Below are 17,359 nucleotides of genomic sequence, written 5' to 3'. Positions count from 1 at the left end.
AACCCAACTAACATTTTTAATTCCTACCTAGGTTATATTACCATAACAGTCCAGTGGAATATGTCAGGTATAAAAACTAAAACAAAATTAGCCTCTGACCTTGGGGAGTCTTTATTGTAAAAGAAGTACTGTCTTTAAGAAGGGAAGATACTTCGAAATTCTCCATGACTAGGAGAAAAAAAAAGTCTTTCCAATATACTTCTTTTATAAAAGGTATCCACAAATTTAGAAAAATTGGGTTTTTCTTTTTTTCATTTATAGGTAACATTTTTAGGATTTAAAAAATATTCTATGTATTATTCATACTCACTGGAAGAATAAATAAATTCTTGATTACTGAGATAATTGAGTGGGGGGATGTTGGCAGAGAAAAAGTTATGGATAAACTCAAGTTAGAGTGAAAACAATATGATAGTCAACTGTTGGTTATGTAGAGAGAGACAAGCTTTGGGGCTAAGTCCCTGGGGAAGGCCAGGGGTCCAGGGCATTTGGAGCCACTGGAGCCAAACAGATAGGGCTCTGAGCCCTTTACTTTTCTACTTCCTCCATTAGAGACTTGGAGTTGAGTACTTGCTAGGGCCCCACTTTGCCCTAGGTAAACCCACACCCTATCATCCAGATAACAAAGTTTACTGTATGTCAATGTTGTATCAAAAGGGTTCTGAGTTAGACAAAAAATTTTCAGACTGCTTAATGGTAGATGATGCTATATAATAATCTTTTCAGGAGCTATTTTCAAATTAGGATGCTAATTTATTTGCTTGAGATAATTTGAGTCCTACTTAAAGAGATACTGTAGTAAATAACTTTTGAAGATTCATCTGGTTCTTTAAATCTGTGTTATATTTAACATATTGAAAAGAGGTCTTAATTAATATAAATAATATAACCAAACAACAGGATTTTGTCTTTAGTATTTTCACAATGTCACACATGCTAATGGCTTTAAAGTTTGATGCAACTCTTCTGATTCTGTTCCAGGAAAATACAGTTAACATAGGTTTGTTAACAATAAAGGTTAAGAAAAGCATGGACATGTTTCAACTGGATTTTTATCTTTTAAAATTAAGAATTTATCTTTTACCAAGGGGAATGAAAGTGGACAACTTGAGAATGAATAATTCAATTGATAGATTAAATAAGATATGTGATAACGCTTTCCAAGCATATGTTTAGTAGGAACTATATATACAAAATCAGGACTTTGTGGTAAACTCATTCAATTCAACTTCCCAATTGTATGAAAGAATTTATTAAGTCTAGTGAACAGCTTACTGACAATTTGTCACTGAAAATTCTGTTAGTTTTCCTTCATGGAACATGCACATTCATACACAGATATACATATGTAGAACATTTTATGTTTTTAAAAATCGTTTTATTTTGAAAATATCAGTTACAGCAGAGTGTATGAGATAGTATGTTTGTTTAAAGAATAATGAGAACATCCACGTAGCCTCCATTCAGGTGAAGAAGTAGAACACTGTCACTTCCTCAGAAGCCACCATGTGACTCACTGTACCACTCACTGCACCACTTCCTTCTCCTCCAAATGTAACCCCACTCCTAACTTCTATGATAATCCTTCTATTACTCTTCTTTATAATTTTACCATCTATGAGTATATCCACTTATTTAAAACTTTTATATAAATGTAATCATACTCTTAAGTTATTTTTCTATGATTTGTTTCTTTTGCTTGACCATTTATTTGTGTGTGGTTGTTCATTTTCACTGCTGTAGAATATTCTACTCTTGATAGACATTCTTTCTTTTAATGTTACAAGCCTTCATGTACAAATCTCCTGGTATATATTTGCAAGAGCATCCCAAAAAATCCTAGGGCTTATACATCATCAACTTTATTAGTAATGTAGAACTGTTTTCCAAAGTGGTTGTTACCATTTGTACTCCACCAATAGTGGAGGAGAGTGCTCTACATTCTTGCCACCACTCAATATTATTCGAGTTTATGTTTTCTATCTACTGGATATAAAAGAGTAATACTTCATGATTTTTATTTGTATTTCCCTGATTATTAGTGAGTTTGAGCATCTTTTCTTGTGTGTTGGCCATTCTGGTTCTCTTATATATAAAGTAACTGTTCAAGTCTTTCATTTCTTTTTCTATTGGATTATTTATCTTTTCCTCATTGATTTACAATACATGTTTTGATTAATAATTCTTCTTTGCTTATTTATGTTGTAATATTTTTTCCAGGTTTGTGGCATGTCTTTTCACTTTTTAAAAGATGTCCTTGGCAAAGAGAGGTTCTTTTTTTTTTTTTTCTGGTAAAGAGAAGTTCTTAGTCTTGGTGTAATCAAATATTTTCCTCTAATGTGTGCTTTTGAATATTCTCAAGAAGTTTTTCTTTACCTGAGGCCATTTGTAATACAGTAGTACCACCTTATATGTGATTTGGCTTTCTGCAGTTCAGTTATCCTCCGTCAGCTATAGTCTGGTAGTAGATAATCCTCCCTCTGACATATTGTCAGAAGGTCAATAGTAACCTAACAGTACATCACAATGCCTACATCTCTCATCTCACTTTATTTCATTACATAGGCACTTTATCATCTCACATCAACACAAGAAGAAGGGTGAGTATTAAGTAAGATATTTTGAAAGGGAGAGAGACCATACTCATAGGACTTTTATTACATTGTTCTAATTGTTCTAGTTTATTAATAGTTATTGCTAATCTCTTACTGTGCCTAACTTATACATTTAACTTCACTATAGGCATGTATATGTAGGAAAAAAGATAGTTTATATAGGGTTTGGTACTATTTATGGTTTCTGGCACCCACTGGAGGTCTTAGAATATATTCCCTGCAGATAAGGGGGACTACTGTATTCTCCAGTATTTTATTCTAAGAATTTTAGGCTTTTCTTTTTACATTTAGGTTTTTATTCCACTTCAAGTTTATTTCTATTTGTGGTATGAGGTAGACCAGACCCCTTTAAAATTTTTATTTTTTATTTATTTTTTTTATTTTTAAAGATTTTATTTATTTATTTGACAGACAGATCACAAGTAGGCAGAGAGGCAGGCAGAGAGAAGGGAGGAAGCAGGCTCCCTGCTGAGCAGAGAGCCCGATGCGGGGCTCGATCCCAGGACGCTGGGATCATGACCTGAGCCGAAGACAGAGGCTTTAACCCACTGAGCCACCCAGGCGCCCCGACCCCTTTAAAATTTTTAAATTCAAGTATAACTTATAGAAAAACACATCATAATGATGTAGCTCAATAAATATTCACAAACTGAACATCAGGGCTGGGATGAGGGTGAGGCAAGCAAAATGAGAGTAAGTGGGTTCTTAAATTTTGCTTCTTAGGCAACTTGTTTGTCCCACCTTTGTCCCAGCCTACTGAATAAACATGTGAAATCAGCACCCAGATGAAGAAACAAAACACTGCCAGTTCTTCAGAAAACCCAGTCTTACTTTGAAGTCATTCAACAAGAATATCTCTATCCTGACTTCTATTAGCATAGATTAGTTTCTCTTGTTTTTTATTTTATAGATATAGAGTCATAGAGTATGAGCCACTTGTACACTCAACATTATGTTGAGAGATTTATCCATATTCTTCCATGCTGTTGTACATCATTCTCACTATTCATTCCTCGAGTGTTGGTGGTCATTTGGATAACTTTCTGGTTTTGACTATTATGAATAGTATTACTCTGAACATTCTTAACATGTTTTTCAATGAAGTATGTACACATTTCTGGTAAGAATAGAACTGCTAGAGGTAGATTTGCTAGGTCAAGGATATGTGTACATTTAGTTTTAATAGGTACTACAAAACAATTTCCAAAGTGCTTGTGCCAATATATACTCCCATCAGGAATGTATGAGAGTTGTGGTTGCTCCACATCCTCACCAACCCTTGGCATTTTCTGTTTTGATTTTTAATTTTAGCCATCCTGGTGGGTATGTAATAATGTTATGTCACTGTGGTTTTAATTTGCAGTTACCTGATGACTAACGAAGATGAGCATCTTTTCATATGTTTGTCGGTCTTGTTGTATATACTTTTTTGTAAAGTGTCTTTTCAAGTTATCACTTTTTTCTATTGGGCTCTATTGGATTGTTTTCCATTTTTACTGATTTTTAGGAGTTCTGCATATATATTCTATGTATAAGTCCTTTGTCAGATACATGTATTGTGAGTCTCTCTTTGATTTTATGAGTTTCCTTTTTAGTCTCTTAATAGTATTTTGTGAACACTAATAGTATTTGAGAAAACTAGTTATATTAATTTTTATGTATTCCAATTTATTAATCTCTTCATCCATATGTGGCAGTTTTAAAATTATATGTAATGTATTATGTGCTTGGCAGTTTTTATTTAAAAATTTTTGTCTGTTGGGGCGCCTGGGTGGCTCAATCAACTGAGTATCTGACTTATGGTTTCGGCTCAGGTCATGGGATCAAGCCCCTCCCTGGGCTCCATGCTTGGTGGGGAGTCTGTGAGATTCTCTTTCTTTCCCTCTCCCTTTGCCCCTCCCCTGATTCCTCTCTCTCTCTCTGTCTATCTCAAATAAATAAATCTTTCTCTTTTTTTTTCAAGATTTTACTTATTTATTTGACAGAGAGAGACACAGTGAGAGAGGGAACACAAGCAGGGGGAGCAGGAGAGGGAGAGGCAGCCTTCCCATGGGGCAAGAATCTTGATGCAGGGCTTGATCCCAGGACTTTGGGATCATGACCTGAGCCGAAGGCAGACGCTTAACGACTGAGCCACCCAGGTGCTCCTCAAATAAATAAATCTTTAAAAAAAAATTTTTTTTTGTCTATTCCAGGGGTGCCTGGATGGCTCAGTCAGTTAAGCATCTGACTCTTGTTTTGGCTCAGATCATGATCTTGGGATCATGAGATCCAGCCATACACGGACTCCACACTGAGCCTGGAGTCTGCTTAAGAGTCTGTCTCCCTCTTCCTCTGCTCCCAATCCCCACTTGTGATTTCTTTCTCCCTTTCTCAAAAAAAAAAAAAAAAAATTGTCTATTTTGAATTTCACAGAGATATGTTCTATATTTTTCTCTAAAAAGGGGACATAATGGCAGAAACAAGAAATTTTTTAAATTATAAAAGACCTCTATGAATAACTTTATACCCAAGGCGCCTGGGTGGCTCAGTGGGTTAAAGCCTCTGCCTTCGGCTCAGATCATGATCCCAGGGTCCTGAGATCGAGCCCCATATTGGACTCTCTGCTTAGCGGGGAGCCTGCTTCCCCCTCCCCTCTCTGCCTGCCTCTCTGCCTACTTGTGATCTCTGTCAAATAAATAAATAAATAATCTTTTAAAAAAAATAACTTTATACCCCAAAAATAAATACCTGACATTCCTCTCCCTGACATTCAAATATTCATATATTGTGGTATGAAGTTACTCATGGAGGTCTCTTGTAATTTAAAAAATCTCTTTGTTCCTATAGCTATTTCCCCATTTTCATATCTTGTTGCTATTTATTTGTGCCCCATTAATTTTTCTTGGTTATATTTGCTAAAAATCAGTATTTATTATTATTATTCAAAGTCATCTTTTGGTTGTCCTGATTACTTTTTTTTTTTTTAAAGATTTCATTTACCTTATTTGAGAGAGGGAGTGCACATGCAAGCGCAAGCACGTAATGGGGGAGGAACTGAGGGAGAAGGAGAGGGAACCTGAAGCAGACTCTGGGCCTCATTGCAGAGCCCCATATGGGGCTTGATGTCATGACCACAAGAGCAAGACCTAAGCTGAAGCTAAGAGTCAGACGCTTAACTAAGTGAGCCACCCAGATACCCCTGTCCCAGTCACTTCTATGGCTTTTTGTTTGTTTTCTATTTCATTCATGTTTTGATTTTATTTTTGCCTTCTATTTCTCTGGTTTGGTTTTTGTCTCCCTGACTTCAAATTGATCTTTCTAACAATATATAGACATATGTATCTTAAAGGTACCTCAATATCAACATCTCCAAATAGGATTTCAAATTCTGACCAAATATACTCTTCCTTCTCTCAGGTTCATTATGTTGATGTTGTAACCATGATTTTATCAAACAGCCTGACTAGGAATGTGTTCAACTTCTGTGTTCTCACTTCTTACATCCCTTTCGTTACCTTTTCCATTTGTGTTACCCTTGAAATATTTCTCAAGTTTGGCCCTACTGGTGTTGTGCTGATTCAATCTGTCATCATTGCTTTCTTTGCAAATGACAGCTAAGAGTCTCCCTGATTTCAACATTGCCTCTCTAATCTGTCTTCTGGAGTACCAGAGAATGAGGATACTAAAACTATGATAATCATTTTCACATATTTCAAGTTCATCTATTTTGTGTAATTTCAAAGGGCAGAAGAAGAGACACGAAAATCACAGGGAGTGAGAGGAGGTTGATTTTGGCTCAACAGAAGGAAGAACGTTCTCTTAAAAAATTTGAAAGCAGGGGCGCCTGAGTGGCTTAGTCGTTAAGCATCTGCCGTCAGCTCAGATCATGATCCCGGGGTCCTGGGATCGAGCCCCGCATTGGGCTCCCTGCTCAGCTGAAAGCCTGCTTCTCCCCCTCCCACTCCCCCTGCTTGTGTTTCCTCTCTCACTGTTATCTCTCTCTATCAAATAAATACATAAAATCTTAAAAAAAAGTTGAAAGCAGTATTATAATGACATTAAAGTAATTAAAAAGCAATGTAAATCTTCCAACTTTCCTACCATCGTATTGATACTGTTTTCATGTTTGTATGTTCCATCACCTCCAGTTTTTTTCCACAGATATACATATTTGTTTATGGTTTTTAAAAAAAATTGAAAGATTTTATTTATTTATTTGACAGACAGAGATCACAAGTGGGCAGAGAGGCAGGCAGAGACAGAGAGAGGGGGAAGCAGGCTCCCTGCTGAGCAGAGAGCCCGATGCGGGGCTTGATCCCAGGACCCTGAGATCATGACCGGAGCTAAAGGCAGGGGCTTTAACCCACTGAGCCACCCAGGCGCCCCTATTTATGGTTTTAATCATGGTTTATATATCCATTTGTTTTACTTTTATACTTAACATTAACTTTAGAACTATGTCCCACGTTATTCTTCACATTTCTAATTTTAGTGATCTTTTGTTTCATTTAGGTACTTACTCTGCTTTTCCATACTCTTAAACATTTTACATGCTCTCTCTCTCTCTCTCTCTCTCTCTCTAAAATAAATAAATAAATAAAATCTTAAAAGAATATTTAGGCTAATTCCTGATTTTGCTATTATAGATAGTGTTTTAGTAAATACTTTTGTATGTACGACAGAATTTTCCTTGTTTTCTAAGGATATAGTATCAGGAGTGAAATGTACAGAACCTGAAAATTTGTATAGCTCTTATACGAGTATTACCAAATCATTTTCCAAAAGCTTGCCAGCTTCTCTACCTCTGCAGGATGGATTTTCTGACAATGAAACTGTTAAATAAATCTGGCTGTCTTGAGAAAAGTGAACTCCTTGTCAGGCGCTATATTCAAGTATAGATATATACTGTATTCAAGATAGGGTATAGATGATTATCTCCATGGTGTTGCAAGAGAAAATCATGATTTAGGGGCAAAGTTAAACTAGTTTGACCTCTGAGATCCCTTCTATGCTAAAATTCTCTGGGATATTTAAAAAATTCCTTTTAAGAGTAATGCTTGCTAAGCACTGTGTGGAAAACAAAGACATACAAAATATAGTTTCTACATTTGGGAACTCTGGCTGAAGAGACAATTCTTACATAATGTAATGAGAAATAATAGTGGAGAGTGTATGAATGGTAGGGATAATAATAACAGCAGAGCATTGTTCTCAGGGTTTTCCATATATTATCACTTTTAACCTTTTCAGCTATTTTATGAAGGAGATTCTATTATTTTCCTGATTTTATAAATGAGGAACTACAGACTTAGAGAAATTAGGCCGAAGGCCACATATACAGTGAATAAGTAGCAGGGCTAGGATTCAGATTCAGGTGGTTGGACTCCAAAGCCTGTGTTACTACAATACAGAAATAAGGATAAATTGGCACTGTGTGGGAAGGTTTCATTGAATTGGTGATTTTATGAATGAATTATATTTTGTTTTTTTTTATTTTTTTTTAAATTTTTTTAAAGATTTTTATTTATTTATTTGAGAGAGAATGAGTGAGAGAGAGCATGAGAGAGGAGAAGGTCAGAGAGAGAAGCAGACTCCCCAAGGAGCTGGGAGCCCGATGCGGGACTCGATCCCGAAAGTCCGGGATCATGACCTGAGCCGAAGGCAGTCGTTGAACCAACTGAGCCACCCAGGCGCCCCATGGATGAATTATATTTTGATTGGCAGAGATCAAGGCCAAGGATGTTCCAAGCAAGTTGGAAAGTACAGTATAGTATAGAACTTCTGTCTCTCTGACTTGTAATTCCAATACTGAACTTTCCATACCTTTCCCTGTATTCTATGGCTTTGCTGTAATCTCTACATTTGGTAACCTCTAGCTCAAAGATTTCTTAAAACTTTTTTGTATCATAAAATTTTCTATTAAAATAGAACAAAATCTTGGGATGCCTGGGTGGCTCAGTAGTTAGGCAGCTGCCTTTGGCTCAGGTCATGATCCCAGAGTCCTGGGATCGAGTCCTGCATTGGGCTCCCTGCTCCGCGGGGAGCCTGTTTCTCCCTCTGCCTCTGCCTGACACTTTGCCTGCCTGTACTCTCTCCATCTCTCCAACAAATAAATAAATAAAATCTTTTAAAAAAAAAAATAGAACAAAATCTTGACCAAACAGCGTATACTGCTTTTTCACCAGTGATCCGTAGTAAAGAAGCAATTTAACATACCATATTGTTGTGAGACTGTTGTAAGATTGAAAAAAAAAAAGATTTTCATCTAATTTTCTTTTTCGGGTTATTTTTTATCTCAGTCCCAGAAAGAGAAATATAAAAATTTTTTTATCCGTAGTTGAAATTATTTAGTATTTATACTATTCATTGTCTGGTATGATCCTTAAGATCCAAGGAATGATGTAGAAGTGAGATTGTAATTTGACAAGAAGTTCAGAAATGATAAAAGCACACAGACTTGAGGTTAAAAAATTCTTAAGTTATAAGAACTCTTAAAACCTCCACTCAGAAACAGAACCCAAGTAGGAGACCTAGGAATTCTAGGACAAAATAGGGTTATGTAGAACCATCTAGGAAACTCTATCCTAAAGTGTCCTTATCATTTTATCTACTTCTGCAACACCTTCAGGACACATCTTAATTCCTAATAGGGATGATTTGGGCTTAAGATCTAGCTAGTAGACAAACACAGTGACACCTCAATAGTATTCTGGGAAGTTGGGCCTGTTTTCTCTGTTGTGGTCAATTGGACGGATGACAATAGACAGATATACTAGAGAGAGACCCCTGGCCAGGTTTCTTCAAAGAACTCACTATCTGGTAACAGTCAACACATATTCTGGAATTGGATATGGAATTTTATTTAAATTTTATGTTAAGTTTAAATGCTGATGGAAAAGTACTTCTTTCTAATAGAGATCATTAACTCTGGCTCCTTAAAAGACTAGTAATTACTGACATATACAGACAGCTATAAAAAAAAAAGAAGGCTAATGTTACCCAAATGTACTTTAGAAACTGATGATTCTAGTTTATTAAACCATTATAGCTGTTTTGGAATTTGAATTTTTATCGGTTTTTTAGATAAGGGTTCATATGCCATAATTTTTTAATTTCCTGAGCTCTTTATGAGTCTGTATCTCCATGTTAGAAAGAGTTGCTAGATACTCTACACATCTTTTCTATTCCTTCCTTTGTACTTAGTAATCTTGATCCAGCGTGGTGTATTTTCTCATCTGGGACACATTAATTTAACTGATCCATAAATAATTAATACAAATGATGTTTTTTGAGGATTAGCTAAAGGCAGAAAAATTTTTTAATATAACAGCAATAAGTATTTCTTTTTCTTTTAAAGATTTATTCATTCATTTGAGGGAGAGAGAGAGAGAACATGCACATGAGCAGGGGGAAAAGCAGGGGGGAGAGAGAAGATCCTCAACCACACAGCTGAGTGAGGAGACTGACTCGGGGCCCGATCCCAGAACCCTGAGACCATGACGTGAGCTAAAACCGAGTCAGAGCTTAACTGACCAAGCCACCCAGGTGCCCCCAGCCACCAATATTTCTTAAAAACCCATTCAATAGCTTATCATTTTGTCTAGGTACAAAATGAGCATTTTTGGATGTCTTTCTTTTTCCTGTGTGAGGCCCATTTTTCAGCCTTTTGTGCTAACACATTTGATTAGTGCAAATGATTTGTTTTTGAGAAATTAGAATGTAAAGTACATTAGTGCCAAAGTAAATGGTACCATTTAAGTGTGGGCTAGAAAGATATTTTCTGAATTCCTTACAATTGCTTTGTATTCCAGCCAATGGATTGAAACAAGAGCCTTTTCATTCTGAATCTATATTCTCTAACTAAACTCTGAACTGAAGTTCTGCATTTTTGAAGTATAGTCTGATGATTTTCATAGCATCACATCTCATGAAGCATATACGCTTTGTTTGATACAATGTGGTCTTGGCAAGGATATCTTAGATTCTTGGAAGTGGACTTGATTATTGAAAACGTTGAAGGAGGTACATTATCTACAGAAAATATTCAGTCTTAAAAACCACACATAATTCTCTATCATGGGGCTAGTCCTTTCCACAAAGTTTCTTTTTGTCAAATAGGAAAAATTTTAAATTAATTTTTGTTTTCCTTTATAGAATGTAATTGTTACACTCTGCTAACCATGCAAGGAGGAATGAAAGTTGGTTGAATGCCCCATAGTCCTTTAAGTCATTTCTTTTTTTTATACGATCATTTTATAACATATCAGAATTATTTCTGGTGGGAAGAGCCACACTGATGATCTGTGTATATTTCACTTATATAAAGAAAAAAAGAGTATATTGATACTGATTATAACAGAAGAAAAGTTGAGCATGGTGAGTAACCTTAGGTAAGAATATTTTGGATGTATTCTTATTAAATCCTAGCATTAAAAGAAATGTTTTGTTAAAAACAAAACAAAACAAAACAGAATAATACTAAGAATCTTCTGTTTGTTTAAAAAAAAGGTACTCCTAATAGTCTGAAGTAATACAATGTTATCATTATACTAAAACCATTAAACTAAAACTAATATTAGGTTCTATTTAAATTAGGATCTTTTTTTCTCTTCCCGTAAGTGGCCTCAGGTGATCTCTGAAAATGGTTCATTATTCACTTGGCCCAGAAAACCCTACCAAAGCATGCAAATTAAGAGGTTCAAATCTTTGTGTTCACTTTAAGAACACAAGTGAAACTGCCCAGGCCATCAAGGGTATGCATAGCCAAAAAGCCACCAAGTATCTGAAACATGTCACTTTACAGAAGCAATTTGTACTATTCCTTCACTACATTGGTGGAGTTGGTAGGTGTGCCCAGGTCAAACAGTGGAGCTGGACACAGGATTGGTAACCCAAAAAGTGCTAAATTTTTGCTGCATGTGCTTAATAATGCAGAGTAATACTGAACTTAAAGGGTTTAGATGTAGATTCCCTGGTCATTGAGCACATTCAGGAGAACAAAACCCCCAAGATGTGGCATAGAATTCACAGGGCTCATGGTCAGATTAACACATACATGAGCTCTCCCTGTCACATTGAGAGGATCCTTACTGAAAAAGAGCAGATTGTTTCTAAACCAGAAAAGGAGGTTGCACAGAAGAAAGATATCCCAGAAGAAACTGAAGAAACAAAAATGTATGGCCCAGGAGTAAATTCTACATAAAATAAATGCAAGTAAAAGTTAAAAAAAAAGAATTTTTTCAAAAGTGAAGACTTTGTTGAGATTTAGTCAACTGCACATTGGAAAAAATATGTTACTTGTATTTAGAATTATATTCAGTTGGCTGATTTTTCTAGTACTTGTTATATATGCTTCTAGTTTTCCATTTGAGGCTAAATTATCTTTCGGTAAACAGATGAGATTATGGTTTGTAATAAAACCGGGTATCATAGAGAGAATAATTCTTTTAGCATTTATATTAGGATCTCAAAACTGAGATCTTAAGACTTCAGAAACCTGGTACTTCAGACAGTGGTAAGATGAACTAGAAATAGAGGCACCTGGGTGGTACAGTTGGTTGAGCTCCTAATTCTTGGTTTTGGCTCAGGTCACGATCTCAGGGTTATTGAGACTGAACCAGGTGTCCCCTGCTCGGTGCAGAGTGCTTCAGATTCTCTCTCTCTCCCCCCCCCGCCCCTCCCACTCATGCTCGCTCTCTCTCTCTCTCTCTTTCTCTCAAATGAATAAATCTTTAAAAGAAAAAAAAGAACTAGAAACAGAAGTTTTATGTATATACCTTATGAAGCCATGACCTCAAGTTTGCTTCTTCTGCATGATGGAGGGAACCTTCTTTGATAATCAAATTTAGAACAAGAAGAAATTTTATAGCTAATGGCACTATGTTGATATTTAAACAAGTCTACATGAAGCTCATTGTGAAGAAAGCTTAAAAAATATTCTAAAATATTCTAATTGTAAGTTATCAACATTTATTCAGTCAATAAATTTATGTTGAAGCCTATCATACATGAGTCATTGTACATAGGTAGTGAGCACAAATAAGCCAAATCCCTGATTCAGAACTCTTTGGTAAAGAAATAACACATAAATAAACAGCTTTTATATAAATATAAATAATAGTATCACCATTCATTAAGTGCCTACAAAGGGCTAAATATACATAGTTTCAATTAATCCCAACAATGACTTTGCATAACATTTTATAGATGAGAAATGGAAGTGCATAAACATTAGTTAGGATGTCCAGTGTTGTCTGACTATAAACCATCAAAATCAGTATTTGAATCTAGGTCTCTATGGCTTCAAAATTCATACTCAATCCATTAAATTTTTTTTTATGATTTATTTATTTGAGAGAGAAAGAGAGAGAGCAGGGGAAGAGATGGGAGGAGGAAGAGAATCTCAAACAGACTCCCTACTGAGGGTGGAGCCTGACATGGGGCTCTATCTCAAAACCACAATCGTGACCTGAGCTGAAACCAAGAGTCAACACTCAATTGACTGAGTCACCCAGGTACCCCTCAATCCATTAAATCTTACATTCATTCATAAAAGAGAGAATGTGAAAAATCCCATAGGACAGCAAAAATCCAATAGAATGATCAAATTCCACTTTTAGTCTTGAAGGAATAAAGTTAATAGACTTGTCCTGGTGTGAACAACTAGGAAACGAAAAAATAGATGAAACAACTGTTTTCAGACAACAGAAGGTACAAAACTGTTATTTCTGAGAGAAGAACAGGATGAGCCTTAAAATTGGCCTGACTTTCTGTCAGGAGGTACTTTCGGGACCACTGCCACAGAGAGGGAAGAACCCAAGCAGAAATGGCAGTCTTGCTGAGTTGAAGAAACAGAGGTTGGAGTTTGAGGAAGCTGAAGAAGTTGGGAACAGAATATCAGAAGGATGGGACCTATAAAGAGAAAGAGCTCTAGAAATTGGCATAGGGATCCCCTGAGTCTGTGGTTGAATATTCAGTTTCTCAAATGTGTTTGAAATTCTATAAGGTTGAACAAAGAAAATTACTGGGGAGTTTTCTCTCCAGGTGTAAACTAGACAATTCCTAAAGCTGTCATGGGGCTGGGAAATATTCATAAAATTACCAGTCACATGGAAAGAGACCTTGTTGAAAATCTGGCACATTCAACAGGGACTCCAGAAAGGTTATGCCTTAGCAGTAGAACTAAACCAACCCTCTAATGAAGGCCTCCAAACTTCATTTTAACAGCTTAAAAATAAACCTTGAAAGGATCAAACTTATTTGCCTGCCAAAATGGAATTCAACACTTTTTAAAAAAGATTTATTTATATATTTGAGAGAGAGAGGTGCAAGTGGGGGGAGGGGCAGAGAGCGAGAATCTTCAAGTAGACTCCCCACTGAGTTTGGACCCTGGTCTCATGACCCCTGAGACCATGACCTGAGCTGAAACCACAAGTTGGATGCCTAACCGACTGTGCCAGCCAGGTGCCCCCCAAATTCAACACTTTTTAGAGGAAGATGACTAAATCCAAACACTCAACTATGTAAAATTCTTACTTTCCATTATCCAGTAAAACTTTATTGACATGTAAAGCAGAAGGAAACATTCTTTTTAGAAGTAATATCTACACCCAGTGTGGGACTTGAACTCATCATGCCAAGATCAAGTATGGCATGCTTTACTGACTGAGCCAGCCAGGTGCCCCAGAAAATTGACCTATAACCAAAAGAAAATCAGTAGAAGACCCAGAAATGTTAGCAATGATAAAAATTAGTAGATAGGGACTTTAAAACAGCCATTATACCAAAGGCTTTATTTGTAATCTCCAAAAACTGGACAATCCAAATGTTCCTTAATGGAGGAATGGATAAACTTATAAAGAAAAAAGCTGTTAATACATGCAACAATGTGGGTCAATTGCAAATGGATTATGCTAAGTGAAAGAAGCCAAAATCAAAAGACTACATACTATATGATTCTATTTATATGTTTTTCTTTCCTTAACAGATTTATTGAGTTATAATTAATATATTATGCAATTTGCCCATTTAAAGTGTACAATTGAGTGGTCGTTAGTATATACACAGACTTGTGCAACCATTGCCACAGTCTTGGAACATTTTCATCACCTCAAAAAGAAACCCCAAACCCTTTAGTTATCACCTCCATATTTCCCCCTTTGTCCTCTCCCCCAAGTCCTTAAGCAATCATTAATCTATTTTCTGACTCTGGATATTTCATATAAATGGAGTCATATAATGTGTAGTTTTTTTGTGACTGGCTTCTTTCACTTAGTATTATGTCTTCAAATTTCATCCATGTTGTAGGCTATATAAGGTACTTCATTCCTTTTTGCGGTGAATTATATTCCGTTGTATGGCTATACCACATATTGTGTCCGCTCATCAGTGACAGACATTTGGGTTGTTTATACCTCTTGACTGTTATGAATAATGCTACTATAGCTTTCATATACAAGTTCTTTTTGAATACCTATTTTCAGTTCTCTTGGATATATACCTAGGAGTGCCATCGTTAGGTCATATGGTAACTCTGTCTTTAATATTTGAAGAACTCCAAAACTGTCTTCTAAAGTGGCTGCATCATTTTACATTCCCACCAGCAGTATATAAGAGTTCCAGTTTTCCCTTTATTTTTACCAACACTCATCATGTTACTTTTTGATTCTAGCCATTCTAATGGGTATGAAGTAAGTAGTATATTATGGTGGTTTTGATCTGCATTTTTCTAATGACAGTTATCAAGCATATTTTCATGTGTTGTCCCTTTATATATCTTCCATGGAGAAATGTTTATTCAGATCTTTTGCCCACCTTAAAGTTAGATTGTTAATTTTTTTATTGTTGAGGTTAAGAAGTCTTTATTTTTTCTAAGTCTAATTATCAGCTATACTGTTTGCATATAGTTTCTCCCATTCTGTGGGTTGTATTTTCACTTTCTTGGTGGTGTCCTTTGAAGCACAAATGACTTTCAATTTTGATCCATTTAATGGATCCATTTATTTTGGATCCATTATCCATTTTTCTTTTGTTGCTTATGTTTTGTGTGTATGTTTGTGTGTCATATCTAAGAATAATTTGCCAAATCTGAGGTCATGAGGATTTATATCCCTCTATTTTCTTGTTAGTTTTATAGTTTTAGTTCTTATGTTTAGATCTTTGATTCATTTCAAGTTAATTTTTGTATATGGCATGAAATAATGATCTGACATTTTTTTGTATGTGGATATCCAGTTGTCCCAACATCATTTATTCAATAGATGATTCTTTCTTTCTAAAGTGGCCCTAGTGCTCTTATCAAAAATCACTTTGACCATAGACACATGGCTTTATTTCTGGACTCCCAGTTGTATTCCATTAGTCTATATGGCTGTCTTTTGTGCCATTACTACACTGCCTTGATTACAATTGCTTATTTTTTTTAAGATTTTATTTATTTATTTGACAGAGAGAGAACCAGAGGGCATAAGCAAGGGGAATGGCAGAGAGAGAGGGAGAAGCAGACTCCCTGTTGAGCAGGGAGCTGGACATGGGGCTAGATCCCAGAACCCTGGGATCATGCCCTGAGCTGAAGACAGATGTTTAAATGACTGAGCCACCCAAGTGCTCCAATTACCATTATTTTGTAGTAAGTTTTTCAATTAGTATGAGTCCTCCTACTTCATTCTTTTTCAAGATTGTTTTGGCTGTTGAGTCCTTTGAATTTTAGAATTGTTTAAATTTTCAAATCAGAAATTTGTCATTCTCTACAAAGAAGTCAGCTGGAATTCGTAGAGAGAATGCATTGAATCTCTAGATCAACTTAGGGATTGTTGACAATTTAACAATACTAAGCTGTTCTTGATCCATGAATAAGATCCTTGATCCATGATCAAGCTGTTCTTGATCCATATATAAATGGGATATCTTCCCATTTATTTACATTTTCCTCAATTTCTTTCAGCAGTTTTTTATAGTTTTCAGAGTAAAAGTTGTACACTTTTTTGTTAAATTTATTCCTAAGTATTTTATTCTTTTGATGCTATTGTGAGTATAATTGGTTTTTCTTCATCTCATTTTTGGATTGTTCATTGCAAGTGTACAGAAATGCAATTGAATTTTGTATATTGATTTTATATCCTGCAACCTTGCTATGATGGTTAATTTTATATGTCAAGGATACTTGGAGGGTGTTTTTTGATGAGAGTAACATTTAAATAGGTGAACTTTGAGTAAAGCAGATTGGCCCTCTTAATGTGAGTCTGCCTCAACCAGTCAGTTGAAGACCTGAATAAAGCAAAAAGATCCTCCTCCTCAAGCAAGAGGTAATTCTCTGCAGACTGCCTTCAGACTTTATCTGTACCATAGGCTCTCCTGGGTCTGCAGGTTGCTGGCCTTCTGACTAGAATTACTTCATTGGTCCTTCTATGTCTCAAGACTGCTAGCCCGTAGGGCAGATTCTAGATTTGCCAGTCAGACTCCATAATCATCTGAGCCAATTCCTTATAATAAATCTCTCCATATACATATACACATCCTATTCTGTTTCTCTGGAGAACTCCTAACTAATATACTCACTGAACTTGTTAGTTCGAACAGTAATGGATTCCTTAGGATTTTCTATATATGAGACTGTGCCCTACAGATAGGATACACTTTTACTTCTTCCCCCCCCCCAACTTTTTAAAAAAGATTTTATTTATTTATTTATTTGAGAGAGCAAGAGCTCAGAGGGGAGGGGCAAAGGGAGAGGGAGAGAGAGAGAATCTCAAGTAGATTCTGTG

The 17,359-nt window shown here is 35.9% G+C and overlaps 1 protein-coding gene and 1 pseudogene across 6 annotated transcripts in view; both read left to right on the top strand.

Annotated features, from left to right (window-relative positions):
• The window catches only part of HORMAD2 (HORMA domain containing 2), a 109,134-nt gene that overhangs the window by 33,223 nt on the left and 58,552 nt on the right, over positions 1–17,359 (top strand). The gene's annotated exons all lie outside the window — the stretch shown is intronic.
• On the top strand, positions 11,239–11,788 carry LOC308354027 (large ribosomal subunit protein uL22-like; annotated as a pseudogene). The gene has a single exon. The product of its transcript is annotated as a large ribosomal subunit protein uL22-like (transcript).

Source organism: Martes martes (genome assembly GCF_963455335.1).
Source record: "Martes martes genome assembly, chromosome: 13".
NCBI classification, from domain to species: Eukaryota; Metazoa; Chordata; class Mammalia; order Carnivora; family Mustelidae; genus Martes; species Martes martes.
Note: the sequence above shows the minus strand (reverse complement) of the source record. Positions and strands in the feature narration are given on the sequence as shown.